Below are 20,474 nucleotides of genomic sequence, written 5' to 3'. Positions count from 1 at the left end.
ATTTAGCCTCATTCACAACTGAAACCTAGCACCTACCTCAATATGTGACACAGGTATTCGATCATTGAATAAAATTTTACTTCTCCCATATTTTTGCTTAGGTTTTGGCAGCTATAATTGATAGTTTAAAGACAACATGAAGAGGAGTTCCCTGGTGGCCTAGTATTTAGGATTTGGCTCTTCCACTGCCTTGCCCTGCCCCAAAGAATCTTCCGGACCCAAAGACTGAATCTGCACCTTCTGCATTTGTGTCCCAGGTGGCGCTAGTGGTAGAGAATCCTCCTGCCAATGCAGAAGATGTAAAAGATGCAGGTTCAATCCCTGGGTTGGGAAGATCCTCTGGAGGAGGGCCTGGCAACCCACTGCGGCATTCTTGCCTGGGAAATCCCATGGACAGAGAAGCCTGGTGGGCAACAGTCCATAAGGTTGTAAAGAATCAGATATGACTGAAGTGAATTAGCAACATGCACTCCAGCGTTGGCAGGCAGATTCTTTACCACTGAGCCACCTGGGAAGCCCCCAAACATATATTGGGATTGTTCTAATTGTTAAATTTATTTTCTCCCAAATAAGATTGGGCGGGTTCATCACGCTTCTGTTCTAGAGCTGCTAATCCAAGTTCTCTCAGGCAGTGTAACTAGGAATTACATATATCCCAAAGGTCCATTTAGTCAAGGTTATTATTTTTCCAGTAGTCATGTATGGATGTGAGAGTTGGACTGTGAAGAAAGCTGAGCATCGAAGAATTGATGCTTTTGAACTGTGGTGTTGGAGAAGACTCTTGAGAGTCCCTTGGACTGCAAGGAGATCCAACTAGTCCATTCTAAAGGAGATCAGTCTTGGGTGTTCTTTGGAAGGAATGATGCTAAAGCTGAAACTCCAGTACTTTGGCCACCTCATGTGAAGAGCTGACTCATTGGAAAAGACTCTGATGCTGGGAGAGATTGGGGGCAGGAGGAGAAGGGGACGACAGAGGATGAGATGGCTGGATGGCATCACCAACTCGATGGACCTGAGTCTGAGTGAACTCCGGGAGTTGGTGATGGACAGGGAGGCCTGGCGTGCTGCGATTCATGGGGTCACAGAATCGGACACGACTGAGCGACTGAACTTAACTGAACTGGAAAGACACAGCCCAGCTGCAGCTAGAATCACCGAGCGCCATTTGTGAAACCAGCACAGGATTTACACTCACTACACTGGGTGCAAATCTGGACACTGGCATTTCTGGGATCACATCCTTGAGCAGCTCCACGTTTGTAAGTAAATTCACTTATCTCTAAAATAGAGGGACTTCCCTGGTGGCCCAGTGGCTAAGACTGCGTTCCCAATGCAAGGGGCCCAAATTCGAACCCTGGTCAGGGAACTAGATCTCACATGCTGCAAATAAAGATCCTAAATGCCGGAACCAAATAAATAAAGACCCGGTACAGCCAAATAAATAAATACTTTTAAAAAAATAAAATAGGAAAGGGGACAAGCTAACATTTGTCAAGTCCAGATGCTTTACATAAGCTATCTCATTTAATTATCTCTAACTGTTGCTGAAAAATTATTTACCCCTTTTAGATATGAGTAAACAGCCTCAGATTGGTTAATAGCTCTGCTGGTAAAGAAGCAAGGCAGGGTATGATTCCAAGTCTGTTTAACCCCAAAGCTCATGCTTTACCTGCCTGTGCCATGTGACTTCCTGGATTCACTTGGACTGAGGGGAAATTAGCAGGATTGGGATGTCTCCTCCAGCACAGAGAGCAAGATGATGGCTCCCAAGGCAGATCTGTATTATCGCTACTTGACACTGAGGGTTGGGACCAAGGCCAGTCCTAGGGTGTAGCAACAAAATGCTCACCTAAAGCACAGAATTTACGGGGAAACCAAAACTCAGTAATTAAGATTAACGGTATTTTAATGCAAATATTTTAAAGTATCTAACATGATGCCAAAAAATACATGGTGAACAAAATAACAAGGTTTTAAATAAAAACAAAATCTGAGAAGGCTACGCCAAGCTACACTGGGACGCTAAGACGAAAGGGAAAATGTGTACCCCGATATACATGTTTTTATATGTTTTTCTGTTTACTTGCTATCAGGGTTACATAACAATACCGTCTATACATGTAGTTTTTTCCAGAACATTACAAGTAGCCCACCAGGCTCCTCTGTCCATGGAATTCTCCAGGCAAGAATACTAGAGTGGGTAGCCATTCCCTCCTCCAGGGGATCTTCCCGAACCAGGAATGGAATCCAGGTCTCCTGCATTGTAGGCAGATTCCTTACCATCTGAGCCACTAGGGAAGCCCTCAAAGTAGTTCAGAAATTTTTAAAAATTGAAAAGTAGCTGTAACTACTTACAACACGTTATTTTAAGTTTAAATATTTTATTTATACCAAAGCTAGAATTCATTTTCATTTTACTTTGTGGGCTTTAATGGGAACAAGCTCTTTGATAACATTTTCACTAAAGCCATTCACCAGTTTGAAAAACTACATACAACCATGTACCTAGTTATAGATAGTATGTAGTACACATTCTTCCTTTTGCCTCAGGCTCTCATACGGCTCAGCACAGCACCAGCCAGGTCTATGACTTAACCATCCAGCATCAAACGTTGCAAGGGCTCTGTAAATGGGAGCGGAACACTCCACGACACATTATTCCTCAGCTCTCCTATCTCAGCTCCTTCAGGTGGTAGCCTCTCTTTTCACAGAAAAATATCCCTGTCAGGCCCACTTTTAGGATAATACTCAAAGCCAGTAAAGACAAGCTATGTTCTCACAACAGCCAGCATAAGTCAACCTCACATATCTGTTCACACTCCAGGACTCACTTCTCCATGGACTTCCAACTTATTCTCATGCTAATTATCTGAGTCCCAGTCTCCTTAAAATTGAGATTTCACACAACTTTTCTAGAGCACCTACATTCTTTTAACAAACACTCATTGAGCACCAGATCCCTACTAAGTAAAACAAACCATACCCCAGTTGGCAGGTTGCATTATCCAGCCTTATGTTTTTAGAATCTTAATTAGTAGTTTGTTTTATTGTATTTTGTCATTTAAAAAAGCATGTTTAAGCATCTTTTATTACACTCTGGGCTGTCTTATGATACCTACGTGTTTATGATTTTCATCTACATTTGACCCAACAGTCCTGTGAAGCAAGGAAAGCAGATACTATTTTCACAGAAATTAATTTAGACATTTTTGTACAGCAGAAACCAACACAACATTGTAAAGCAATTATCCTCCAATTAAAAATAAAAAAAAGAAATTAATTTAGAAACATGTAATTTTGAAGTTGTAGAGTATCTGGTGACCAGTTCTACTGTTTTCAGATGAGGAAATAGAGTTTCAGAGCACTGAAGGCTCTTGCCGTCTCTGTCAGCTAGCATGTGACAGAACTGGAGTTAACACTCACATCTTCTGACTCCACGGCTAGTGCTCTTCCCATCATGCCCAAGTTGCCATAATCTAACAACTATGCAGCCTAACAAGATGTGATTTAAGATATGCAGGTATAAACAACAAAACAGAGATGTAAGGTTGAAAATAAAGAGGTCTAAAATGATAAAACCAATTGAAATATTAAAAAATAGAGACATCACTTTGCCGACAAAAGTCTGTATAGTCAAAGCTGTGGTTTTTTCAGTAGTCATGTATGGATGTGAATCTTGGACAATAAAGAAGGCTACGCCCCAAAGAATTGATGCTTTCGAAGTGTGGCACTGGAGGAGACTCTTGAGAGTCCCTTGGACTACAAGAAGATCAAACCAGTCAGTCCTTAAGGAAATCAACTCTCAATATTCATTGGAAGGACTGATGCTGAAGCTGAAGTTCCATTACTTTGGCCACCTGATGCAAAGAGCCAACTCATTGGAAAAGATCCTGATGCTGGGAAAGATTGAGGGCAGGAGATAAAGGGGGTGAGAGAGAATGAGATGGTTGGATAGCATCATCAACTCAATGGACATGGGTTTGAGCAAACTCCAGGAGACAGTGAAGGACAGGGAAGCCTGGCGTGCTGGGTCACAAAGAGTCAGACACAACTCAGTGACTGAGCAACAACAAGGGAGAAGTGAATTTCCTAGGGTGGAGATTAATGGGGAATAATAGAGTTACTCAGCCTTAGACACAGGGGCCGAGCCCTGGAGACCACGGCCTGTGGGAGCGGGGGAGATGTGTGGTTGCCAGAGTGGGGGAAGGAGTGTGTCAGCACAGGCAGAGGTCAACACACGGCCAATTTGACAAAAACCTGAGTCACAGATCCGGCCTGATCAGAACCAAGAAACAGACCAATGCCCAAGGTAGGCACTGTTGCTGCTAAGTCACTTCAGTCGTGTCCGACTCTGTGCGACCCCATAGACGGCAGCCCACCAGGCTCCCCCGTCCCTGGGATTCTCCAGGCAAGAACACTGGAGTGGGTTGCCATTTCCTTCTCCAATGCATAAAAGTGAAAAGTGAAAGGGAAGTTGCTCAATCGTGTCCGACTCTTAGAGACCCCATGGACTACAGCCTACCAGGCTCCTCTGTCCATGGGATTTTCCAGGCAAGAGTACTGGAGTGGGGTGCCATTGTCTTCTCCAATGCATGAAAGTGGAAAGTGAAAGTGAAGTCGCTCAGTCGTCCGACTTTTAGCGACCCCATGGACTGCAGCCTACCAGGCTCCTCTGTCCATGGGATATTCCAGGCAAGAGTACTGGAGTGGGGTGCCAGTGCCTTCTCCGAGGCACTATTAGGAAGACCTAAAAAATAAAAGAAAGAAAACACTACATGATTCCTTTTAAAAAATCCAGGATGAAATGTGAAAAATTATAAAGATGGGTGCTGGTGATGGCTGTACAACAATGTAAATGTACTCGATATCACTTAACTGTACACTAAAAAGAGTTAAAATTGCAAATTGTATTATATGTATTTTTACTATAGTTTTTAAAAAATCATAACATAACTCAGCTTAACCTGTTTCTCTCTACCTCATAGGGAAATTCTTCTGGGTCAAAAAGAGAGAATCTGTTAAAGCAGTGGTTGGGATGAAATAAGGGAAATATACCCTCCTAAGGGAACACTTCGGAGAAGGTGATGGCACCCCACTCCAGTACTCTTGCCTGGAAAATCCCACAGATGGAGGAGCCTGGTAGGCTGCAGTTCATGGGGTCGCTAAGAGTCGGACACGACTGAGCGACTTCCCTTTCACTTTTCACTTTCATTCATTGGAGAAGGAAATGGCAGCCCACTCCAGTGTTCTTGCCTGGAGAATCCCAGGGACGGGGAGCCTGGTGGGCTTCCGTCTATGGGGTCGCATAGAGTCGGACACGACTGAAGCGACTTAGCAGCAAGGGGACACTTTGTAATTTTGTGGGTGTTTCTCATTCACACAATAAAAAGGGTATAACTGGTCAGGGTTCTGGGATTAGGGAAATCCAACAATCTGTGTCAGTTATGCAGACAAAGAACTGTCCATGTCAGAGATAGCTTTGAATGTCATTCGTAGGTGAAAAAACTGTTTACAATGATCTGAGCCTAAAACCCAGCTTCATTTTATATGTAAAACAGAGTATTTTTGAATTGTTTTAAATGCACTGAATTTTCTAGGAATGTAGCTACCACATAAATGCAAGGAAGACTGGACATTTTCTCACTCGTAACTTCACTCAGAATTGTTTATTATTTTGGAAAATCACTTTCTCACTGACAATGCCACGTGTGGTATTTGAACCATTAATACATTATCTCAGTCTCAGTCTGCATTTGTAGCTGTCACAGTCACAGTGATTCTGTAAGTGTCACCATCTGACTACAATACATATTTATTATAAATTGCTTTATTTTAATTTCTCCTTTGTGGTATACTTAGGGCTTCCCTCATTGTTCAGACGGTAAAGAATTCGCCTGCAATGCAGGAGACCTGGGTTCAACCCATGGGTTGGGAAGATGCCCTGGAGGAGGGCATGGCTACCCACTCCAGTATTCTTGCCTGGAGAATCCCCATGAACAGAGAAGCCTGGTGGGCTACAATACAGTCCCTGGGGTTACAAAGAGTCAGACATGACTGAGTGATTAAACTTTCACTTTGTTACACGTAAAAGGCTATCTTGTAAAATTATGTATGGGACTAGGTTATATTATCTATTATTTCATTTTAGAATAAAAGATATTTGCAATGGAAAATGGGAGCTGAGACTGGTGAAATGTATCTACATCTGGCCCAGATGTCTTGGTGATTAGAGTTATGAGTAATTTTCTGAACACTTTGGAGGAATCTGCTGTCTGAACAAGACCACCCCTTTAACATTGGCTTCCTACATTCCTTTTATGCTGGATCAAGACTCTAGCTTTGTTCAGACAGACCAGAAATAGTTCTTTCAGTAGTCTGCGACATCTTCACTGCGGAAGAGGAATATCAAATATTTGCCCACTAGAGTCTGACAATGGCGCCTAGCACAGAGTGTAGTTAGTAAGAATTCTGAGGAAAAGGGTAATGATGAGCCAGAAAAAGAGAGTCTACAATGTGTTGTCTGGCTCCAAAGATTGTTTCTAAATTAAGCAAAAGCTTTAATGCTATGCTATGCTAAGTCACTTCAGTCATGTCCGACTCTGTGCGACCCCATAGATGGCAGCCCACCAGGCTCCCCTGTCCCTGGGATTCTCCAGGCAAGAACACTGGAGTGGGCTGCCATTTCCTCCTCCAATGCATGAAAGTGAAAAGTGAAAGTGAAGTCGCTCAGTCATGTCCGACTCTTAGCGACCCCATGGATTGCAGCCTAACAGGCTCCTCCGTCCATGGGATTTTCCAAGCAAGAGTACTGGAGTGGGGTGCCATTGCCTTCTCCAAAGGCTTTAATAGATATATGTAAAAAATTTACACAATCAAAAGCAAGTTGAACTTAACTATGGTTGCAATTATTTACAAGATTGATCAACTCCTAGATCATTTTGAAGAGAGGATCACATTTTTTGTGTGCCTTGGGGAAAACATTGAAAAAGTTATTAAACAAAGGAATCTCACTGGGAAACATAGTCTCTGTCCTCACTAAAAATAGTTTCCACACTTTCTTTTTGATGGCCATACCAATTTCCTTTATAATTATTTTCCTCTGATACGTATTTACATCAGTTTATTTTCCTTTGCTACCTTTAATTCCCTTGAAAACTAAAAAGAACATTATATATTTCTTTCAGAGCACTTTAAAAACAACTCTTCTTTGTACAACTATTTTATAAAAGCAAAGCATGCCCAAACTTAATTTCATAATCTAAATTGTAATTTGAAAAAACCAATGGTTAATTAGGAAATTTAAATTCTAATTACTTTACAGCTCTGTTGTTTATAATATCAAAAAGTCAGAAAAAAATTTAATGTCCACAACAGGAATCCAGCACATTCATAAATGGAATACCATGCAGCCTCTAAAATAATCTTATGGAATTATTAACGTGATTGAAAGATGTGCATGATATATTTAAATCATGAAAACACTACTCAAGTTTTTAGGAAAAAAAATAGATATGTACTTAGAAAAAACTGAAATTATATTCATCAAAATGTTACAAGTCATTGTTAGATTGTATTTGGGTAACAGCAACAATTTTTTGTTTGTCTGTATTTTCTACATTTTCTGCATATATATCACTTCTGCAATTAAAAAAAAGCCTTATCAAAATAAATAAATACATTTAACTTTTATTACATATTATAGATAATACATATAGATTATATATATTATATCTGGGAGATAGTGAAGGACAGAGAAGCCTGTCATGCTACAGTCCATAGGGTCACAAAGATTCGGATATGACTTAGCGACTAAATAGCAACAACTTTTATTGACTACCAATATTTTTTCTGGGGGTCTCACATTTTTTATAAGGTAACAGGAAACTAAGCAATTAGACAGAATAGAAAGGTAAAAAAGCTAAGCTCATTTTCTTTAACAGATACTCTTGGCCATCATTATCCAACTTCATCACCCCCAAATTCCAAACTCTTCTGTAGGATCCCTTTCTCATAAATGGTATCACCCAACTAGGTGATCAACGAGACTTTGTTTCCTTTGCCCCCAAATCCAGGTGCCCACTTCTGTCTAATGGTCTCTCCATATTAGCTCCCAGTTGAATCCCCTCCTGCCCGTGTCACCCTGCCCTGTGACTGCAGCAAGCCTCCTAACTCCTCTCCCTTTACCAGTCCTGTCCTGACCCAGACTTGCCCACGCTGTCGTCCTAGTGAGGTTTTTAAAATTCTAGGCCAGTCATATTACTCCCTGCTTAAACTCTTTCCACAACTTCCACCACCTTCAGGTAAAGGGAAAACAAAACCCTTCAGATTTGGTGCTTACTTATCCCAGCCCCATGTCTCACGGCTCTTCTATTAAGACTCTTCCTACCATCATGAGCTATTACTGTCCTTCCAACAAGCGATGCTCTCTCATACCTCTCTTCCTTCGAACACGTGAAATCATCTGCTTGGGCCACCCTTCCCAGTCCCTTCTCTGGTTTACCCTTCACCCTTCAAAATGCACATCTATTCTTTACTGCCCTGTGATGCACCTTCCAGCCATAGGCGCTATGCAGGGGAGCTAAGCCACAAGTTCATCTCTTGACTGGAAATCACAGACTCTAGGATGAAACTAGCCTGGTTCTGTTCTGACACTGTCAAGACTGTGCTGTGGGCAAGGTATTTTAAATATTAATGCTTAAATTCCTCACCAATAAATAAGGATAAAATTATAAGCTTGTAAGGGCTTCCCTGGTGGCTCAGCAATAAAGAATCCACCTGCAATGCAGGAGCTTCAGGAGACATGAGTTCAATCCCTGAGTCAGGAAGATCCCCTGGAGGAAGGCATGGCAACCCACTCCAGTATTTTTGCCTGGAGAATTCCATGGACAGAGAAGCCTGATGGGCTACAGTCCATAGGATCACAAAGAGTCAGACAGGCCTGAAGTGACTCAGCAAGCAGGCACACAAGGCTGTTCTCAGATCAAATGTGACAGTGTATATAAAGGTGAAATTAACTCATCCTATGTCTTATCTCATTTTCTTTATATTCTGCTGTGTGTTTTTATTTTTGTTTGCCTGTTTTGCTGTGCTACTTAGCACGCAAGATCTTCCCAACCAGGAAGCTCAGAATCTTAACCACTGGATTGCCAGTGAAGTCCCTGCTGTGTGCATTTCTTACTTATGAATCACCTTATTTCCTTTTATTAGAAAGTGGCAGGGTGGGTATAAATAAATGAATACACAACTGGAAACTCCTGCTCACCTTTCAGAACTCAGAATTGTGTTACCTCCTCCAGGAAGTCTTCCTTAACCACCTCCACTCTCCATGCCTGAGTCTCATTTAGATGATCTCCTACTTGCTCACAGATCATCTCTGCACAACTCTATAATTACAGGGCACATCCATGACTTGCTCTCTTGGCTAACTTTTCCATCCTCTTTCCTTAAGGAAAAAGAAAACGTCTTACTTTACTTGGCACCAGAAGATCCAGAGCAGTGTCTGACACATTCCAAGCCCTCAACGACTGTTTGTTGAAAGTGAAGAAATGGCCATTCACAACTCCTACCTCTCCCAACCCAATTAATTCCCTTTAGGCTCTTTCATAGGTAATTTCCTGGGACAGTTTTGAAATTTTTGAAAATCTCTGAAGGGTCTCCAGCTCTCCTAGCAGGAGAAGAGGTACTTCAAGTTGACATCCATGCTCTTTTCGTGCCATTTGCCCAAAGAAGGCCTGCCTCTCCTTCTTGCCAATGTCAAGGTGGCTTTGATTTCGGTACCACTGAAAATATTCCTCATCCATAAACCCTTTTTCAAATTCCTCCAGTAACAAACAATGAGTGATCTTTCATCCTTCGAATGCCTTTAACATATAGGGTCTATAATTATTAATCTGACAATCACCATGTACTGCTAAGCGCCTCTTTTATATTGTTATACTCGATTGCTACTTTCCTTCAGTCTGTAGTTTAACTTTCTTAAGTTTATTTCTTTTTCCCCCAACGGAGAGAGTGTATTCCTTGTAGTAGCTGCCAAGTCTCACTCACAGTGGCCTTTCCTGCAGTTTTGCATGTGTGTGCCCACAGATGTTTTTTAATCGACTTGAAGACAAAGAGACTCTGTTTAAGGAGCTATAGTCTCTGTTTACCAGTTCTCACTGATCCCCAACCCCTTGACTCCCTCAATCCATCCTCTGCCTTTTTGCCTTTTTTTGTCCTTTCTCTGAGGGCAGATAACACCACCTTCCATCTTTCTCACCAGGGCTCCTTTGCCTTTTGGCTTCCATTTCATTTCAGCCAATTCAATGTTGTAAAGAGCAATATTGCATAGGAACCTGGAATGTTAGGTCCATGAATCAAGGCAAATTGGAAGTGGTCAAACAGGAGATGACAAGAGTGAACATTGACATTTTAGGAATCAGTGAACTAAGATGGGCTGGAATGGGTGAATTTAACTCAGATAACCATTATATCTACTACTGTGGGCAGGAATCCCTTAGAAGAAATGGAGTAGCCATCATAGTCAACAAAAGAGTCCAAAATGCAGTACTTGGATGCAATCTCAAAAATGACAGAATGATCTCTGTTCGTTTCCAAGGCAAACCATTCAATATACAGTAATCCAAGTCTAAGCCCCAACCAGTAACGCTGAAGAAGCTGAAGTTGAATGGTTCTATGAAGACCTACGAGACCTTCCAGAACTAATACCAAAAAAAGATGTCCTTTTCATTATAGGTGACTGGAATGCAAAAGTAGGAAGTCAAGAAACACCTGGAGTAACAGGCAAATTTGGCCTTGGAATACGGAATGAAGCAGGGCAAAGGCTAATAGAGTTCTGCCAAGAGAACTCACTGGTCATAGCAAACACCCTCTTCCAACAACACAAGAGAAGACTCTACACACGGACATCACCAGATGATCAACACCGAAATCAGACTGATTATATTCTTTGCAGCCAAAGATGGAGAAACTCTATACAGTCAGCAAAAACAAGAACGGCAGCCGACTGTGGCTCGGATCATGAACTCCTTATTGCCAAATTCAGACAGAAACTGAAGAAAGTGGAGAAAACCACTAGACCGTTCAGGTATGACCTAAATCAAATCCCTTATGATTATACAATGGAAGTGAGAAATAGATTTAAGGGACTAGATCTGATAGACAGAGTGCCTGATGAACTATGGACAGAGGTTTGTGACACTGTACAAGAGAAAGGAATCAAGACCAACCCCAAGAAAAAGAAATGCAAAAAAGCAAAATGGCTGCCTGATGAGGCCTTACAAATAGCTGTGGAAAGAAGGGAAGCAAAAAGCAAAGGAGAAATGGAAAAATATTCCCATTTGAATGCAGAGTTCCAAAGAATAGCAAGGAGAGATAAGAAAGCCTTTATCAGTGATCAATCCAAAGAAATAGAGGAAAACAATAGAATGGGAAAGACTAGAAATCTTTTCAAGAAAATTAGAGATACCAAGGGAACATTTCATGTAAAGATGGGCACAATAAAGGACAGAAATGGTAGGTACCTAACAGAAGCAGAAGATATTAAGAAGAGGTGGCAAGAATACACAGAAGAACTGTACAAAAAAGATCTTCATGACCCAGATAATCACAGTGGTGTGATCACTAACCTAGAGCCAGACATACTGGAATGTGAAGTCAAGTGGGCCTTAGAAAGCATCACTATGAACAAAGCTAGTGGAGGTGATGGAATTCCAGTTGAGCTCTTTCAAATCCTGAAAGACGATGCTGTGAAAGTGCTGCACTCAATATGCCAGCAAATTTGGAAAACTCAGCAGTGGCCACAGGACTGGAAAAGGTCAGTTTTCATTCCAATCCCAAAGAAAGGCAATGCCAAAGAATGCTCAAACTACCGCACACCTGCACTCATCTCACACACTAGTAAAGTAATGCTCAAAATTCTCCAAGCCAGGCTTCAGCAATACGTGAACCGTCAACTTCCAGATGTTCAAGCTGGTTTTAGAAAAGGCAGAGGAACCAGAGATCAAATTGCCAACATCCGCTGGATCACGGAAAAAGCAAGAGAGTTCCAGAAAAACATCTATTTCTGCTTTATTGACTATGTCAAAGCCTTTGACTGTGTAGATCACAATAAACTGTGGAAAATTCTGAAAGACCTGACCTGCCTCTTGAGAAACCTGTATGCAGGTCAAGAAGCAACAGTTAGAACTGGACATGGAACAACAGACTGGTTCCTAATAGGAAAAGGAGTACATCAAGGCTGTATATTATCACCCTGCTTATTTAACTTCTATGCAGAGTACATCATGAGAAACGCTGGGCTGGAAGAAGCACAAGCTGGAATCAAGATTGCCAGGAGAAATATCAATAACCTCAGATATGCAGATAACACCACCCTTATGGCAGAAAGTGAAGAGGAACTAAAAAGCCTCTTGATGAAAGTGAAAGAGGAGAGTGAAAAGTTGGCTTAAAGCTCAACATTCAGAAAACTAAGATCATGGCATCCGGTCCCATCACTTCATGGCAGATAGATGGGGAAACAGTGGAAACAGTGGCTGACTTTATTTTGGGGGGCTCCAAAATCACTGCAGATGGTGACTGCAGCCATGAAATTAAAAGACGCTTACTCCTTGGAAGGAAAGTTATGACCAACCTAGACTGCATATAAAAAAGCAGAGATATTACTTTGTCAACAAAGGTCCATCTAGTCAAGGCTATAGTTTTTTCAGTGGTCATGTATGGATGTGAGAGTTGGACTGTGAAGAAAGCTGAGCGCTGGAGAATTGATGCTTTTGAACTGTGGTGTTAGAGAAGACTCTTGCGAGCCCCTTGGACTGCAAGGAAATCCAACCAGTCCATCCTAAAGGAGACCAGTCCTGAGTGTTCATTGGAAAGACTGATGTTGAAGCTGAAACTCCAATACTTTGGCCAGCTGATGCAAAGAGCTGACTCATTTGAAAAGACCCTGATGCTGGGAGGGATTGAGGGCAGGAGGAGAAGTGGACGGCAGAGGATGAGATGGTTGGATGGCATCACCAACTCAATGGACATGAGTTTGTGTAAACTCCAGGAGTTGGTGATGGACAGGGAGGTCTGACGTGCTGAGGTTCATGGGGTCGCAAAGAGTCAGACACTACTGATCAACTGAATTGATTGATTGAATAGAACACACAATCAGGAGACCAATGACAGGAAGAGAGTTGGTAGGGAATTGCTTTTCTTTCTTGACCAGTTCTGCAGTGTTTGAGTCCTTCCAAAACTTGAGCTTCTCTAGGGCTGCCCCTCTTCTAAGGCTCTACCTCTCACTTGGGCTCCCATAGCATCATTTGCTCCCTTTGTTTTAGGTCTGATGTCTTAACATCTTACTTGATTCCCTTAACCCTGACCACACTTCAGTGAATAATCTCTTCAGAATCCTAGTAGAGTGTGCTATTTTCTGCACAGGAGATTATGGTATAGGTAGGATAAGACTACAGTAATTTTATAGGTTATCATCCAAATCAAGAATATTTTTGAGACTGAAAGGGGCACTATTAATAATTAGTTATACCATGGCAACAGGTATAAATCAGAGCTGCCTCAGGCAACCTGGAATGAATGGAGATGCTCAGTAAATCAGCCATGTAAAAAGAGAACTGTCATAATGAAGAGCTAAAAATTTTCTAAAAGAGATAATATTACAGGAGAGCATAGGATAAGTGCCAAAGGGTGGAATAGCCTCTCAGTGCTATAGACGTTCCAGGAAAAGAGAGATCATTTCTCCTAGGGGACGACATCTGAGTTCAGCATGATGCTCAGCACTCCTTCTCCAACTAAATGATGTCACGCAATCCATGTGTGCTTGGCCCATTTTGTAGATTTTCTCCAAGAAACTTCATTCCCAGTTTAGGCCCCACCTCCACTGCCCACACATACTGAGCATAACCCTCTCCATTTCTTTCTGTTGCATAGCTCTGGGTATTTAGAGAAAGCAGATAATTTAAATTTTAGTCAATTATCCCTTTCCAAAAAAAACATCAAACACATTCCTTATTCAGCTATAAATCACTGTAGAAATATGCTATTTTGATTCTTTAAAAATCATCTTTTAGCTTCATTTTGAAAAGATATCTGAGGGGTGGCTTATAAGCTTTACTCTCAAAACCAAACATTCTTTTTAAAAATAACTTAAAGCCTAATAAGTAACCAAGGAATATTTTTAATGTATGTGTGTACATTTTGCCTCTATTATAAACAAAGGTTTGGACAACGAACAAATGCTTTAAAGTCTTGTCATCCTCAGCAAAGGGCATCGTTCCCCACCTTCTAGCTGATTCAAAGCCACTTGGCAAGGAAGTGTTTCTAATGCTCGTGTTGCTAGTAGAAGCAAGTTGCTATGAGCCCCAGTGTGTGACTTCAGGCTTGCCAAATCACTGCTTTGTTAGGCATTTCACGATAATGAGAATATTTCATAAACACACACCCCTACCCAGGCCATGTGGATTAGTAGCAAGAATTTCTTTTCTCCGACTTCTTAACCAGCACAGCCTGGTTGGATTAGACCAGTGAAAATGGGGCTTGGAAAGATCCCTCTTGGGAGATTCATAAAGGGTTCTATCAGACCAAGACAAACGGGAGAGGAAAGCAGGAACTGGAGAAAAGAGCAGGCACAGAAGCTAAAAGGAAATGGTGTAGACGGATGCAGACAGGTGGGAGTAAAGAGAGAAAGTCAGCAAAAGTGATGTAAGAGCTGAAACAGTCACACGGCAGCCTCTTACTCCAACCTGGCAAGCCATGAAGACCTGAAGGGAGCAGTACACAGAGAGCAATTTTAGCAGGATGCAAGGCTCAGGCGGGAGACAAGAGGACGCTCCAGTGTGCCTCTGATAGCAGAAAAATTACAACTGACCTAAGTGGCTTTACAGATTCGTTCCATTTCAGGCCCCATCAGATTCTTCTAAGGCCCTTTCAGCCTCCTGCTCCCCTTATCATCAGGGAAGATCTCCAGCTGCTGGGCTGATGGATGGAGCGCTTCTCTCTCCCCTGGTACCCAGTACATGTCATATTCTGTAGGAGGAAAGGGAGTGCTGGAAACTCCCTGATGAGAATATTCTGGGTCCATATGGGATGGAACATTCTATCAGCCTGTGAATTTTAAAAACCACCCTAAGGCCCCAAACTAATCCTTCAATTATGGGCCATTGCCTGCCATGCTTTGCATGCATTATGTGAAATGGATTATAACTAATTTTTCAAAGTCAGCAGATTGTTATTTACCCATATGTTGACAATCAGTTTGAAGAGGTGGAAACTGTGTCTCAGCTACTCCACAAAACACACCACACCTACTCAAAAGTCCTCATTAGCAACATGTAGATTAGTAGGCAGTGTAGATCATTAGCCAGTGTAGATGCTGATGTAGATTCTTTTCAGAACTATACTAAAATAATTTTTATTACTTATAATAAATACTTTGAAAATTATCTATATGATTTTATAGCATATTATATAGCTATAGAAATTTATATTAAAATATATAATAAATAATAAGGCATATAAGGTATACTTTATTATATATAGATATTATAATATTTAGAAATATTTATATTATATAATATATGCATCTAATAAGCATATAATATAAATTATATGAACATAATTTTATTTTATACATTATTTATATATATCAATAATTTTGTTATAAATAATTTTTAAAGTGAAAACCAATGTAAATGTTTCTAATCAGTGTGTGTGTGTGTGTGTGTGTAATACACAATATTGATAAAAATTTTTTCTATAATATGCTATGGCAAAATGTCCAAATATGTGTGTGCATTTTACAAATTTACCATTAAAATGGTTCATTGAAAAGTAACTACATTTTTATACAATTCATTTCCATGCATCTCATAAACACACTATGAAGATTACTATGTGACAGGCACTATGCTATATATCCTGATATAAAGACAGCTGGTAAAGAACCTGCCTGCCATGCCGGAGACCTGGGTTCAATCCCTGGGTTGAGAAGATCCCCTGGAGAAGGGAATGGCTGCCCACTCCATTATTCTGACCTGGAGAATTCCCATGGACTGTATAGTCCATGGGGTCACAAAGAATTGGACACGACCGAGAGACTTTGACTTATACTAAACTCCAATAAGGTATAACCCCTGTTCTCGAAGAGTTTTGTGGACCAGTTTCAATGGACAAGTACCTTCACAGTATGATAAATGTCTTGATAGATATGTGCTCAGGTGTGAGGGGAGGAGGGTCTGGGAAGATGTTTCCTAAGGTGGTTTCAGCAGAAGCTGAGTTTTTAAGGGGAAGAGCTAGTTGAAGACAAGATGAGGGGGAACAGAAGGCAGAAGGAACCACATCTTGTTAAGGCACTAGAATGTGACTCCATCTGATGCATTTATGCCCAGGACTCAGGGTAGACCCAGAAGAATGATTGACAACTAGACTAGATAAATAAGGCCCTTTTCATTAAGAGGGGCTTTGCTGATAGCTCAGTTGGTTAAAGAATCTACCTGCAATGCAATAGACCCCGGTTCAATTCCTGGGTCGGGAAGATCTTCCGGAGAAGGGATAGGCTACTCCAGTATTCTTGGGCTTCCCTGGTGGCTCAGCTGGTAAAGAATCCACCTGCAATGAGGGAGACCTGGGTTTGATCCCTGGGTTGGGAAGATCCCCTGAAGAAGGGAACGTCTACTCACTCCAGTATTCTGGCCTAGAGAATTCCATGGACTGTTTAGTCTATGGGGTCCCAAAGAGCTGGACATGACTGGGCGACTTTCATTTTCACTTTTCATTAAGAACCATGTGTGTTAAGCTGGCCACTTGAGATTTTCAGCAGTGACATAGCTTGGTCAGATGGCAGAGAAAGAAAGGATGAGTTTAAGGAAAAGGGGTTATAGGACAGTCTTGGAGACTTTAAGCCACCCATGGAAGAGGGGATGAAAGACAGTGGAAAGAAAGAGGTAAAACGACTCAAGCTGATTAGAAAGGAGAATCTAACGTCTCAGGACTGCTTGGATTGAGAGAGTTTGTGGGAGGAAGTCTAGGCTGTTTTCCATATTCAAGCTAACATCACAGGGTGAGTGAGTAGTGGTACTATTCCTGGATACTGGACTTTTGGAGGATGAATATGTAACCATTGTTGGTTATTTACATTTTTGGGTGTTTGGGAAGGAAGGATGTGGAGACAATACATTCCATTTGAGGGTATTTTTGTTTGGGGAAGCTATATGGCTCTGGAGCTCAGCAACAAGGCCTGAATCATAAACTTGAAAATGGATACAACCATTATCTAAGCAGATGTTGAAGCCATGTGCAGGGAGAAGAGCAAAGGTCAAGAACAGAAACTTGAGGTACAGCTTTGTAAGGCAGGCAGCAAGCACAGATTATAATGAAGTAGTCAGAAGTATATTTCTTCTTTTAAATGAAAGGGAAAAGGTTTAAGGAGAGAGAGGCTAAGAGTGTCAGACGCTCCATGGAAGTCAAGAAAGAGTTTTTAAAAAAGAAAAAGAAATACTGTTTTAGCAATGCATTTCAGTGTATTGAGAAAAATTTAATTCTGATATATAACTGATTGATAAATTTTAGTGTGGCAATTTAATAATGAAAGTCATTGATGGATTTCAACACAGCAGGTAGTCTACTCTCTAACGGTGGCTGAAAGATCAACCCCCTCCCCAGCCAAAAGTAGAACTGTTTTAAGGTGACTCACTTTACATCATGTCACAGGCTGGGTTATCAAAAAACAGATGCTGAGAAATGTGGAGATGAAATCTAGGATGAAAGATGTTTATGAGAGAACAATACTGAAATGAAAGGGAAGGAGGAAGGTGAGAGACTTGCCCCTCCGAGTTCCCATCCCAGGCTGAGTGCCCAGCCTCTGTATCGCTGCTTCACTCAGTCCCTGAAACGGCACAGCATCAACCTGGAGGTCTCTACTGCTGAGATGGACCCTGAAGGAGCAAATGGCTCGAGGGCTCCCCCACAGCTGGCCTGCAAGCCCCTTCGTGAAGGAAATCTGGGCACATTTGTTCCAGCCTCGCACAGTTCGCAGCATCTTTGGCCAAACATGTGAAGCACGTTTGTGAGCCTCTTCCAGCTATGATTATGGATATTTGTTAGCCAGCTATTAGCTCTTTGTCCCTTATTGGTATTATAAAGCTTCTCTGTCATTACAAAATACGAAAAAATTTTTGATAGTAAAAGACATTAAATTATGGCCCTATTACTATTACATTGGTGACTTGGGTGTAAAAATCTGGACTAGACAAGAATGTCATAATTACATTTGCTTTTGAAATTAAGTGCTAGATGTGTTTCATATTTGAAGAAAATAAATTGAAGTATAAGACAATAAGGCAGTTGAGCTGTTACGATAATATTTAACACAAAGTTGGGTTATGCAAGTTGAGAGGAACATCATTTAATAAACACTTTCACAAAAAGTGCTCTGTAATTGGACAGCCCTGAGAAAATAGAATGAGGCAATCATATTTGGTTATATATTGCATTTATACCATTTGACATCTCCCGTTTGCAAAATAAATTTCCTCTGTGCCAGCTGTAATTAGGCACTGAGATAAAGCTGCCTTAATATTCTGCATATTTGATCAGAGCTGCCAGCAGCTGTCGGATCACTGGCTCTGTTCTCATGTACAATGAAAACATCAAAGACATCTGTGGTTTGCCCTAAAATTAGTGCCAGAATTGGCCTCTCTCCTTTATTGTGTAACCAGATTGACTGTTTGCATAACTAACAAGGGAACCTCCAGACATTGCTTCTGGGTCTGTGAAGGAAAACAGCCGAAGGAAGATTCTGGAAAGTGGCCAACATGTCCTTGTGCCCCATGTAAGACTTCAGTGTCTGGGGTTTGGAGTCAGAGAGACTCCAGATTCAGACCCCAGTTTTTACTACTTAATTGTGAATTTAGGCAACTTGCATGTAGTCTCTCAGCCATGTCTTTCCCGGAAAAAATGAGAATGATAACAGAACCGACTTCATAGGTTTGTTTTGAAGAACAAAGAAGGTAACTTACATAAAGTACTTAGCATATGCCCAGGGCTCAGTGAGCACTCACTTACATTAGCTATCTTCCTTCATCTAGTGCCCTTTCAAGAAATAATAACTTCAGTGGCTTTGAAATATTCACTTATACTGATAAAACAAAAGTAGGAAGAGAGCTCTCATTAGATTTAAAATCATGAATACATAACAAGCACATACAGTTGTCTTCAGAATTCTAAAATTTATGGAAGTGTCTTGAAGCTTTCCCTAGCAAATAATGGAAGTCCTTTTCACTGACGTTTGCAATTTCGTAGCAGGGCCCAAAGAAGACCTTTCATTTCCTTCATTTCACTTCCTATCGAGACACTGCCATCAAGTGATTTGTAGGGACTCTTTCGGAAAGTGTATCAGATAGTTGGCCTTTAACTGCAGGTAACAGAAAGCTTGACCGGACTGCCTTAAATGATGAACATTTATTATCTCACATAATAAGAAATCAACAAACAGACAGCTCCAGGGCTACTCCACTCAGTTGCTCAGTGTCCCATCGGGGACGTAGCTATTTCCTAGCTCTGCTCTCTGCCGTTCCCTCACGTCAACTTTGTCTTCAGGTGAGCTGCCACATGGTTACAGGATGGCCGCCATATACGAACAATATATCTTCTCTTCCTGTGTCATTTTTTAAGAAGAAAGAAACCTTACTCAGAAATGTCCCAGCCAGTGTCTCCTCAGATCTCACGGCTCAGAACCGAATCACATGCTGCTGCTGCTGCTGCTGCTAAGTCGCTTCAGTCGTGTCCGACTCTGGGTGACCCCACAGACGGCAGCCCACCAGGCTCCGCCGTCCCTGGGATTCTCCAGGCAAGAACACTGAAGTGGGTTGCCATTTCCTTCTCCAATGCATGAAAGGGAAAAGTGAAAGTGAAGTCGCTCAATAGAGTCCGATTTTTAGCAACCCTGCGGACTGCAGCCTACCAGGCTCCTCCATCCATGGGATTTCCCAGGCAGGAGTACTGGAGTGAGGTGCCATTGCCTTCTCCACCGAATCACATAGATATTCCTAAACCAATCAGTAGCAACAGAAACAGAATTACCATGACTGGCTTCATGAAGTATAAGGTAGAGTGGAAAAAGATTAATTATCTACAGAAATTTGGGGTTTTATAATAAAAGAGGAAGGTGGTGGAATATGTTTATCTTCTACAGTATCTGTATGGTATAGACCTGTGTATCGTTATTTCAAGGCTGAAAATCAAAATCTTGCTTTTCTCACAGTCTTCCAGAAAGTTGCTGCTGCTGCTAAGTCACTTCAGTCGTGTCTGACTCTGCGACCCCATAGATAGCAGCCCACCAGGCTCCCCGGTCCCTGGGATTCTCCAGGCAAGAGTACTGGAGTGGGTTGCCATTTCCTTCTCCAATGCATGAAAGGGAAAAGTGAAAGTGAAGTCACTCAGTCGTGTCCAACTCTTTGCAACCCCATGGACTGCAGCCTATC

Source organism: Bos taurus, chromosome 20, assembly GCF_002263795.3.
Source record: "Bos taurus isolate L1 Dominette 01449 registration number 42190680 breed Hereford chromosome 20, ARS-UCD2.0, whole genome shotgun sequence".
Taxonomy (NCBI): Eukaryota; Metazoa; Chordata; class Mammalia; order Artiodactyla; family Bovidae; genus Bos; species Bos taurus.
This window is presented reverse-complemented; position numbering follows the sequence as displayed.